Genomic DNA, 12,357 nt, shown 5'->3' with positions numbered 1-12,357 from the left:
ACTGCAGGAGAAATAAATTTTCATCCCAGAACTTTGTATTCGAATGGTTGTTGTGAGGAATGAACGTGAATCAATCTCAGCGGTTTCCCAAGTTTGCTGGGCATCGTGCCAGCCAGAAATTATTTCATTACCCTAATTCTTTGTTGATGCCAAAAAAGATGAAAAAATAGACAAGAGACAAATACATGTATTATATTGATCAGGCTGAATTAAAAGGCTTATGGGTTAAAAAAAAGAAAAATATAATATGAATGCCATTCTCTAAACACGGGACTACAGTTTTGTAGTTTTTCTCAGTTAAATACTTGTTTTCTGGTCTCACAGGCACTTTGTATCATTCATATCAAGGCCTAAAATGAACATATTTGTAAACTTGAGAGAGTAGATAATGCCTTTTTTTGCAAACTTTTGACTCCTATTTGTGAAAATCAAACATTAGGCTAACAATTTTCTCTGACTTTACCAATGTGTGTTCTTCCTAACACTTTACACATTTCAGATTTAATTTAAAATTATGTGACTACAAATTAAAATAAATTATCTTTTTTTGGTCATCTGAAGTTGATAACTTTGGCATAAATTCTATTTAAATAGATTTACTTGGGCCCAGAAAGTCCATTCTGTGTGCTATTATTTAGTTGCTATTTTGCCTTCTTTCTTTTTCTATTATTATTTTCATTCATATTATTATTTCATTAGGTCTTTAAAAGACCTGATTTGAGCCTGATTCTTTGGGGAGTGCTGCATGCCGTCTGTTCCCACAAAAGTCAATAGAGGTCCCTTTGAACCTCACCAGATTAATTTTGCATTCAAAACCAGCAATCACAACACCTGAACTGAACTGCTTTTGCACTTATCTGGTAATATACCTGCTCATTCCAGTGTCACTAGAAATGATAATTTCTATGTCTAAAAGAAAAACTCCTTTTGATTTCCCTTAGCTATGTTTAAATTTTGTGGCAGATGAACTATGCTGGCTTGTTTCATTAACTGAGTATGAACTTCAGAGGCTTTACGCTTCAGCGATATTTTTTTACAAGTGCACAGGCACATATGGTATTTTAGCCATATCAAGTATACCAAAAAGTTCAAGTTATTCCTCTCAGTGTCTTCTAGATCCCAAATATTCTAGGATTTTCTACCATAAAGCCTGCACTTTTTGGTACCAATTTACTTTATGCTTGTTTATTGTGAATATACCTCAAAGATGATTAGCAGAAACATTCCATAAATGTGAAAATACATAAAATCAACAGTGAGCAGTGGCAAGAGTAAAGGATGGAGGCACACCTCTTGGAGCAGGCCCTTCTGTCGGCATCAGCGTGACTCATCAGTGGAGTGTTTGAACCAAATATATTTCTGGAACATTTCGTTCTCTGCCGCACGATAATAATCTGTTGTTTTCAGCTGTGGTAACTATAGAGCGGCAAAGGAGTCCAGCGTTTCCCAAACACCTTGTTGCTGGCTGCCAAGCGTGCCCTGCCTTTGGAGGGTGTGACTGGGTCTGGATGAAGTTAGCTGAGCAGGAGAGACAAGCCAGTGGCGTCCAGACTACCTTTAGGGGCAGGGTATGGGATCACCCCGACCCCCAGTGTCCCAGCTCCCCTCCCCATGAATGTAGCTGGGTTCCCCACAAGTGAAAGCAGGGGGAGAAATGTTTAGGCTGGACAGATAATTAGGGCTCAGGTGGGAGCCCTGAGGCCATCATGATACCAGGGTGTCCTGGAGGTGGTTATGCAGCCCCCATTGCGATAGTGTAGCAGGACACTGCAATCTTGGAAAGCCTCATAGGTCTGCAAAATAGTGAAGTACTATTATCCCAATGTTACGGGTAGCTGAACCATGAAGATAAGTATAACCCGACCAAGGAGGCCTGTAGTCAAACAGGACTATGAACCCCAGCCTCCAAAGTAAGTGGGAAATTCTGTCAGAATCTGTATACGTAGAAAATATTGTTAAAACATCTTTGTTTTCCTGCAAAGAAACCCATTCTGACCGAAAAAAAATCCAACAGCATGAAATTAAACCTTTAATCTTTACCTAATAATAAAATACTTTTTTTGTCTGTGCATTGCCCTTATTTATAAGAAAAATTGTCAAGAAAGAGTCACGAAAGATAACCATTACAGTTTACTGGGTAAATAAATACCAATTCTAAGCAGGACTTTCAATGCTTGTGAAGGTAGTGACTAACACCTTTAATACACCAAAAAAGGAGTTTTAATAGAAAAAGGCAAAAATGTGTTTTATTTTTATTCTTTCCTGTGTAACTTAAAACTCATTTTGGATATTTATTTATTCATTTGTATTTATGAGCATTTTCTATAGTCTTATCATCTTTTTCAAATGAGTTTCAAAAGAAATTTGTTTTTTTTTCCAGATAAGATGAATATTTGAAAGGACATTTGTCCGGGCTTCATATTCTCCACAAGGATTCCTTCTCTTAATGGGAGATCTGAGATGGCCTGAACGTCAGTACCAGAAAGGAGAATGGGACTATAACCAAAGAATTTATGCACAGGGGTAAGTCTAACAGACATGAATTACCATATTATAGAAATCACTACTAGAGGCTATCACTAAGGCAAAGATTTTAGGGATTTTAAATAAAGTTATATAGATGTTAAAATCCATCATTTACTTATTAGCTAAGAAAAACACAACTGGATTTTCCTATTTAAGTGATGTTACCTATTTTGGTTAGAAACAACCTGAGCAGTTCCCAACCTGTAGCAACCAGACAGCAAATTAAAGCCAGTCTTCAATAATTGTCTTTTATTGAGAGTCTTCTAGTTTCCCCAGAAATACTGTCTACTAACTTCTGTAGAAACCAATTTCCAGACAACATACAGACCACCAGATATTTACTCGGGCAGTTCTATGTTTCTTCTTACTTCTATATTTCCTTGGAAATTTTATGAGAACACTTTTTCAGAGTGGCGGCACTAATAATAGGGATTTCATTTTCCATTTAGTGGTATTAATTATGTGCAAAGACTGTATGATTTCAAGCTGGGTTGCTGCATTGTAATTTTTATGTGTTGTAATTGCATGAGGTTACCTGTGTTCTTCAGCATTAGTGTTTTCAGATGCTACCTAGTCATTTGTTTTTAATGTGCCTTATTGTGGGCCTATGTATAATTCAGTAGAAGGCTCACTATGGTTAAACTCATGTGGACTAACCAGCAAGCGCAAATCGAAGACATACCAGGGTAGCCCCTTTTCTCCTGCTGACACATGGAGTCACCTCATTCAGACACTGAGTAGTTTCTTATTCTGGACTCCCTTATGAGGTGGAAGCCATTAGTGTGTGTTATTTGTATTTTTATTGTTGTTGTTTCCTCATACATACCCTCATGACACAGGCTTCCAGCTGAAAGCATGGGGGTTTTTTGCAGAATCTGTTCAAGCCCCTGCAATTAATCAGCTCTTTAAGTTGGCCTGAGTCACACTTTTATGTCCACTCAATACTTACAGACTTCTCAGCCAGTGGGCCAATTTGCTCAAGTAAAGACACGGGGGAGGGCAAAAATGTTTGCCTTCACGCAGCTAGTAAGAATGAAGGAAGACTCTTGCTGGGATGATGGTGACCTAAGATGAGCACCTTCTAAAAGTGAAGTGAGGAAAATTATTTTAAAGGTGAGAAATCTTGTTCAGAATCCAACTTAGGGTCAGAAGAGGAGTCAGAATATGTGGAGAGCAAGAAAAAAACAGTGCTACAGTCTGTAGCATTGTAAATGAAACTTTACATCTGGATTTTAATACTTCTTTCTTTTGCTATTGATAGTGAGTTAGGGTAATAATAATGGAGAAAGGCAAGGCATGGGATATTGTCATTGTCCATGTAGACTAATCTATTTAAGTCACAGTGCAAGTCAATGCACAATGGAGAACTGGATCCAGGGCTGCCAAAGCCCATCGGTCTGCTCTAATCTTTCTTTTTCCTAGAGCAATGGAGTATCACCACTCAGTGCCCAAAGAATAACAAGGCACCAGAAGAGTGTATACATGACTGGCATTTCTTCATCCCTTCCTTATCACCTTGGAGGACAAAGCAATAACAAGATTTAATGGCATGTGAGCCCTCTTATTGGGACTTCTGGGTTCCCCAGAACCCAAAAGACAACTGACAAAACTGAAACTCTGCTAAAGTCATTCTCAGTGTCAGTCAATCACAGATCTGGTTGAAATCCTTCTTTTTTGAAGGTTCATATTTTGCTGCTGGCACGCAGATTCGGCGTGGAATGGAAACAATTCAGTTCTCAAGGAAAGTATGATGTACATATGAGAGGCAAAGACTCGTCTTTGGACTGTGTCCTTGAAATTTCATTGTCCAGTGGTATGAGTCAATCTACACAGACTAATACTCCCAGCATTCGCTGTCCCACGGGTGTTTCCTCCCCCTCCTAAAGCAGCTTTAGGGCTGGAGGCTGTTCCTCTGGCACGGCCCTGTGCTCCTTTTTCCGCGGTGGTGGTTGCGTTCTCACCCATGGGTTTGCCTTTTATGCTAAACTCAGATCGTTGGGTTGTCTCCTTCTTCTAGTACTGAGGATAGGCTCGTCTTTTTTTCCTTGCCTGTCATTAACCCAATTTTATTGAGTGAAATACCTCCCTGATTAACTTCTAAGTATGAGGCCAGAAAAAGATAAACATGTGACAGGAGTGCTAACTTCTGAGTTTGCTTTTCCATAATTCATAACTCCACTGTTCCATAATTTAGGAATTCTTATCACTGTTACTTTTTTTTTTTTTTTTGATTTATGATGAAACCCACAGGCTACAGCTGAAATCAGGGACAAATTTTGTTACGCACTGAGTATGATTCAAAGGCAGTCTCGGCATGGAAAAACTTAAACCTTGTCCATGGATATGATCTAAGAATTAACTTGGTAGAGCTGGAGCTCTAGGCTGGGCAGAGCTAATATAAGTTGCTTAGGTCACGGTCTTCTTGTGACTATGGATTGCCTGTGCTCAGGCCTCATTTGCAAGACTATTCTGTCAGTATTAAAGGCCAGTCTGAGTCCTTATAGCTCTGAAACGTCTTATCTGTTGTTTTTATAGTCCCATATTTTTGTATACATGGTCACTTTTGCAGCAGTTGTACAGGTCTAGACATTTTTGATCTTTGGTCTGTGCTGAAATCTTTCTGCACTGAAGTGATTGCTTCTATGGCATTGTATAGAATTTTGGAGTATAATTTTCTAATATACCAAACTATATTTAACATTTAGGTATCTTTTCTTTTCTAACAGACTTTGTGACACTTAAAATTGAATTAGCTTTCACAGTGATAGTGTGCCCATTATTATTATTAATTATTATCTTATATCTTTATTATTTCATGAAATTCACAATGGCTCACTGCACCACTGCCGACAGTTTTACAATCAAAGGCACTTGCTTGTCTGTTTCTTGTATTCTGTTAAATATTTCTTATTCCTTCAGACTACACTACAAGGACCATTTCACTGTCCCCTCTGGCTTCTGCATCTTGCTTCCAGCGCGAACAGACAGGTAATAACCATTCAGCAGGGCCATTACCTCTTCTAAAGACTGTTATCAAAATGGTCATTATACATAATGGAGATTATTACAGGCAGCTTGAGAGATTTTTTAGATACATCTCTACAGTAATAGGTGGCCCTTTTTAGCCTTACACATCAGTGGGAATAATACCAGGGCACAAAATACATGGCAAATGTTGCTTTTTATCAAAACTTTTTTAGCTTTTAATGCCTTTGCAGGATTGACTTCTGAATTAAAATGATATTTATCCAACATCTGTGAATTTTACCTACTGATAAAAATACCAAACTATAAGTGCAACAATGAAGAATTAAGAGTTAAAATGGTAGACAAGGTATATTTTCTTCCTAAAAAGCTATGAAGTTATGAGTTAAAAAAGAACCATTATAATACTGCAGGTTTCCAGGCAGTTGTGTGCTTTACAAAACAGAGCACAGTTTTTAAAGAGTCTCAACCCGATCCCCTATGGAAAAAGGACCCTATGGAATTACTGCTTGTTCTTTTTTCAGCAGCATCTATTTAGTCATTTTATATTTCTTTTTTGATTTAAATCTGAACTGCAAAATCCTGGCTAATCCAAGGACTTTCTCCAGAGGAAAAATCCAGGGGAGATTTCTCCAGGGGAGAAATTAGGCCCAAATCTAGAAGAGATGCATCCTGTTACTGTACTTCAGCAACTTTCCCGTTCTATGCACAACATTTACAAGAACATCATTTGCAGTCCTGTTTCTGTGCTAATCTGGCATATTGCAAAGAGAAATGCCAAACAAATTGGAGCACATTTATGTCTTTGGTTTGGCATGACTGATTTTGAAGAAGTGCCCAAGGGAATGGGCTGGGTGGGGTGATCTTTTTTCCAGCTTATTCATGACTCTCATCCAGAGGAGACAGGCTGTACTTATACACATCCCCTGAAATTTTCTGGGTAAAGAGTTGCATCGCTGGTGCACTAGACTTGCTGCTAACTACACCGCTCTTCCCCTGAGTTTCACCCAGCATTTGGGTCACAGTTCAGAGCAACTCCTTTCTAATAAGCGCTGAGTGGATATGCAGTTATTATGAGTATTTTCCTTTTCTTGATTATCCCTGCTACATGTTGATTATTCACTTTTCTTCTTAAAGAAAAATTCCTTCTGCCTTTTGGGGGTATACATGCTGCCTACTTGGCTTCTAATAACTGCATTTACCATTTAAAGGCAAGCAAAAATGGCCTCCTTACCTAGCCTTTTATTTCCCTTCCTCTGGCATGCGGTTCATTCGTCTCCTTTTTTCATCTCGTTGCAGCGACACGGATATCTCCTGAACCCATCGTATTTCTCATCACACAGTTCTCGCTAAAGCGCTGCGTCCTTCTCTACGTCGCCCCATTTCTTTGCGGCGCTGCCCTGGCTCACCGGAGAGCGATCACCTTTGCCGTGTGTGAAGAGGCAATACAGAAGGAACTCTGCAATAACAGCTACTACCAAAAGGGGATCTGAAGAGAGATTCTGCCCTTAAATACATTTTCCAGAATCCTGCTTAATGATGAAGGTATTTTTTTAACCCCATTAGGGCTCTTTAGTCTCAATCCACTATCCGCTGGTAGCCTGTTGCGTTCAGCCAGTTACGAGAATCTAAAAGCATGCATGTCTGGGGGGGGCAGAAACAGGGAAACTTGGTATAACTTTAGCTTTTGTGGTCTGTGCAGTGTGTGCCGATACAAACAGGACCCCTCTGAGCAATGACATCTGTGTCATCTCATGGGTTGCTTGTTAGAGAAAGGCTCTTAAGTGTTCCCATCCTCTGTTTTCCTCATCTTGCTCTCCCCTACCGTCCTGCAGAGATCAGGCACATGACTGTCACTGTGAATCCAGCCTTCATGTAGGGGTGCAGGAGCTCAAGTCCTTTTCTGTATTTAAATGGGATCATTTGTGGCAACAAGCCATCTCTTGCTCAGGACTTTCGATTTTAATACATTACTGTGCAGAGTGGCAGCAGTTGACCAAAAGAGCTATTTTGCTCAAAACTCCAGTGGCAGTAGAAGTATGAAGATAAACTTAACTGAAAAAACATTTCCGCTTTGGGACTGGTTGCTTTAAATTATCTGAATCTATGATTCTCCAGACAAGATCATAGTATGTGCCAAGAATAATGTTTCAATCACATAATATTATTGGCTGTGAATTTTTTTTACACTGTATGTAGGTGTCAAAAATGACAGATTTTGGGCTTTATCCATACTTATTGCTGAGGAATTCTCTCTGAAAAGAGAGCAATGGCATTAAAGTTGTGTAAAACTCAGTGGGGTATTACCTCTCTCTGAGAGTTTTGCTGTTGCTTACAGGCACAGAGAAGTTAAGTCATTTTGGCAGGTCAGAAGCCTTATCCCTCCACTTTCATAGGACACATTTCACCATTAACAAGGACTTTGTCCAAGTCTGTGATTTCTGTCAGATGAAAAAAACAATCAGCAGCAATCAACAGTACTTGCATTAATTTAGGTCAGCCAAGAGTTACTGCCGCAGTCAAAAATCACAGCCAGGGACCAGACCAGTTACAGCAATATCACTGCTTTGCCTCATTTGCAGCAGCAAAAGGGATGGCTGAAACAGGGGCAGTAATAGGAGGTTTCTTGATAACTTTAGTATTAGGGAGACTTTTTTCTGTGGCCAGAGCCTTTGAGGGGTTTAACTGCAGTGACTGCATGAAATCCAGGAACTGTCCCTTCACTCTAACCAGTGGCTTGTGGATTATTAGAAAGAGAGAAATGAAATGTACAGTGGGAGGGGAATTTATATAAAAATAAGACTCTCTATTTTTTTAGGTCTTACCTCTCCAATCAATTTGCCAATTTGGGTCTGCAGAAAAAGACATTCGACTGGCTTGGATGGCCAAGCCTCGCTGCCCCTTACACAACAGTTAAGTTAGGAGCTGTAAATGCTTTGCAGTATGTGAATTAGTTTGCTAGTTCATGGCATCCTTTGGCTATGAAGGAAAAAAAAAAGGGGGGGGGGAGAGAGAGAGAGAGAGAGAGAGAGAGAGAGAGAGAGAGAAAGCCTGCCAGCTATTTGTGAAGTAAATGTTCCCATTTCTTTTAAAATACAATAGTGAGTGTAATTTTGTCACATGCATCTGTTGCTATCACCTCTCACTTTGTGCTGAAGTGCTCACCAGAGCATTTACAGAAGTGATTCTTCCTCCCACCCCTGACATCTGCCACCAAAAATGCTGCATTATTCATCAGCGTGCTAATGGCAGGTGATGAGATCTTTTCACGCTACATCCCTCTCAGTAGGTGTTTATTACTCTGTTCACCAGCAGCCCTGCTATTACTGCAGGGCCAGAAGAACTCTACATAGTCGCTTGACAGGTAATGGGAAACGTGCTCTGCTCACTTGGCTCACAAGTGCAGATGAAGGTTATTACTAGGGCAGCTGCAATATCATGGGTGCAAAGAAGATGGTCACTTTAAGTGAACAGCTTAATTTTGGAAATCCATACAAATCATGTCAGCGCCGTGATAATCCATCTTCTTTACCTTCTATCATTTCAGCAGTCATCACACTGTAATAATTTTCTCCCGGTTCACCTGTGGTCTCTATGAATAACAGAGTGGGGGGAAAAAAAAAGGAAGGAAAAGAAGATGAGTTTGGCTTAGTGTCTGATGATCATGCTGGTGAGGAATTTATCTCTGTCTAGTAAGCAAGATGCTGTCTTGTGTGTGTGTGTGTGTGTGTGTGTGTGTATGTGTGAACGCTTGTGGCTTGAGGAGGGGAGAACCTTGCAACCAGCATTGAATGTGTGTGTTTAATTAAAAAAAAAAGGGGGGGCTTGACAAGAAAGGCAAGTCTCTAATGATTTATTTGAAGCCTTGTGACAAAAATTACGGAACATAAACATGCCAGAGCACAAGGGAAATTGAAGAAGGAAAAATTATTTTTACTCCAGAGGACTCGGTTCACTAACAAGCCTTCCCTAGCTTGTCTTCCTTCCAGGTTTCTCGCTAAGACACATTACATGGTGCTGAGCTACCCATAAAAACCCTCACCCCATACAGCAATAGGCAGACTTTTTTATAATTTAAAGACACAGCTTCACTTTCAAATACAGGGTAAAACTATTTGTGCTTACTATTTCCTTTTAAAAAACAAAAGGTGAGCTGGGTCTGCAGAAAGCTCTCGAGTCCCTGGAAATGAATGATGTGCTGTTAATATGCTGGGTTTTTTGGAATGTATCCTCCCAAAAACGAAAGGTAGGAGGATTTTGAGACAAGCAAAATTGGCTGCAGTTTTATATGTGCTATAACTGCTGAATTATGTGCACTTGTTTCCCTATTATTACAGCCCTACAATAATTAAATAAATCCTGAAGTGTGAAAGAGAACAGCCTTTTTCTTCTTATCAGACTTTTGTACTTAAGCTCCTGTTCCTTTTTTTCCATGTAATAACTGCAGGGTCTTCCGTTATGCTGAGTGGAGGAAAATTGCTTCTTATTGGTGGGGACTGAAGGAAAAGGAAAAACCAATTCAGGTATCTATTTTCTTTCCCGAGCCCTCTGTTTTTGGCAAGGATGTTTCTTTCTATCTGTTCAGCTTCTGTATTAGTCCAGCCTACCCACCGTTTGGATGGACGCCATAGACTAAAATACGCGCTGTTTACAGATTGAAAAATATCGCAGTCCGTAGATGAAAAAGGAAATAGATGAAAACAGCAAGGCTTCTTAGAGCAACAGCTCAATAGCTGGCTACCCAACTAACTGGAAAGGGATGTAAGGGAAGGGAAAATCTCCTGCATAGGAATGGGTCCCTGCGACGGAGGAGCGCCCGGGTGGTGCTTGAGGAGCATCGTTGCTGGCGCAGCGCTACCAAAGCTGTCCCCCGTCAGTCACGCCGAGCCCTGCGTGGTGCCTACACAACCAGGGTGCCAGGCGGGAGAAAGCCAACAGGGCCCCCCAAAAAAAGAAAAAAGAAAAAAAAAGGGGGGGAAAAAGAAAAGGGATAGTTCAGCCTGGTCCGTGAGCGGGGAGGGGAAGGTCTGCTGCGGCGTGGGTGGAGGACAGGGAGAGGGGAGGCGGTGGGCGGCCGCGCGCCTTTGTGGAGCGCAGCTGTGGAGCGCTAATCTGCGAATGGGGTTTGGGCAGGGAAAATAGCGACGATCCTGAAAAAGCAACACATTTTCTGTGAAAATAATTGCTTTGCCTTATTTATGAAAAGGTTGATTTCACTGGGTGATTGCACCTCGTTCCGGTGGTTGTAGAAATGGAAGCTGCTGCTGTAATTCCTCTGTTTCAGTATACAAATTAATTCCAGTGTAACTTTAGCTGACGGGTTTAGTAAGACAGTGACAGACTGAGTAAGGGCTAGAATTCGTCTAAAATTTAATAGGAATGTAGTTCATAACAAGATCAAAGCATGGATGTATTTGCTATAATTGGAGATAATTGACTTCTTTGATTTTTGAATGATCAAAATGCCATCGATTGAAGTTTCTTTGTTCAGGCAAAAGACAACATTTTGTCATGTTCTTGCTTCTAAACATATTTCATTTATGTCAAGGTTGCTATTGAAATGTGATTGTGCTAAAAATATAAGTCCTTGCTCTGGGCCCAGCAGGTCCTAGAACACAGCCCTGCCTACCTTTGATATTAATAAAAACCTGGTAAAGATCAATGTTTATGCTAGAAACACATCTAGACTGCAAAACGCTGAACTTGCCGGCAATGAACTTTGCCATTCTTCCCGATGTCTCTCGGCCCTAAAGACAGCTGGGTGAAGACGCACTGTAACCATTTCCTATTCTTGGGAGCAGGAAAGGTCCTTCTCCAATGAATCATGGGAAAGTTTTAGGAAAACTGTAGCTGTATCCACATGGTAAGTCTAACTGGTCAGAAATTTCTCATCAAGTTTTTGTAGGAGAATTATCTCTGTCTAAATAAAGAAGAAAAATAAAAATATCTATTTTTGACGGTTTTGACGATGGAATATTTTGAGTTTTTACTTTAGGCATTTTAAACCAATCCTTTAAAGGCAGAGCAAAATATGTTTTGTCAAATAATATCCTTATCCACCCAAAACAAACATTTTTCAGAATTTGAGAAGAAATTTTGAATTTTCTTGGGTTTCTTTTTTTTTTTCAGAAACCTTCTCCCTAAAAATACCAGAACTTTCTGTGAAACTGGAAAACAAACTTCATTGCCAAATTGCACTTGTGCATGGATAGTGGGATATAATCAAGAATAGTTTTTAGCCTGAAAAAAAGCCTTTATGGTTTGAAATCCGGATGTGGCTAGGGTCTATGTCGGCCACCACAGTAGACTATGGCAGCCTCAGAAATATTGAGATTTGCACTTGGCTAGTTATAGTTTGGGTGGTCATCTCGGTTGCTCATATTTGCTGTGACTTGTGCTCTCATTGGTTTGCTTTCCCTGGCTATGCTTTTTGCATTAAGGTGAGTGCACAGGACAAAGCTGAAGCATCAGAATTTTCCCTGCAGCTTTTTATGCATGTGGAAGTTTTTGCTGGCCAGATATAATTACTTTACAATGCTATAGTACCATAAATCAGTCAGTGATATAATCTGGCCAGAATCTCAATCCTTGCACCCAATGCAATCACTGTGTTGAAACCGATAGTAAGTATGAAAAGGACTTTGGCCAAAACATAATACGCATTTTTTTGTAATAATAGATTATATGGGAAGTCACTGCAGTTAGAAGCTGGAAGTGATTTTGGAGAGACATGGTTGATCGCAGGGTGATGACATGACTTCTAAGGACTCTAATGACAAAAGACTACGAGTACAAAAAAGTGAAAACAAAAAGCCCTTCACAGCAAAATAGCTGTAACTTAGCCAG

The sequence above is a fragment of the Dromaius novaehollandiae genome, chromosome W (genome assembly GCF_036370855.1).
Source record: "Dromaius novaehollandiae isolate bDroNov1 chromosome W, bDroNov1.hap1, whole genome shotgun sequence".
In the NCBI taxonomy this organism is placed as follows: Eukaryota; Metazoa; Chordata; class Aves; order Casuariiformes; family Dromaiidae; genus Dromaius; species Dromaius novaehollandiae.
The sequence above is the reverse complement of the archived record's forward strand: the minus strand, read 5'-3'. Positions refer to the sequence as shown.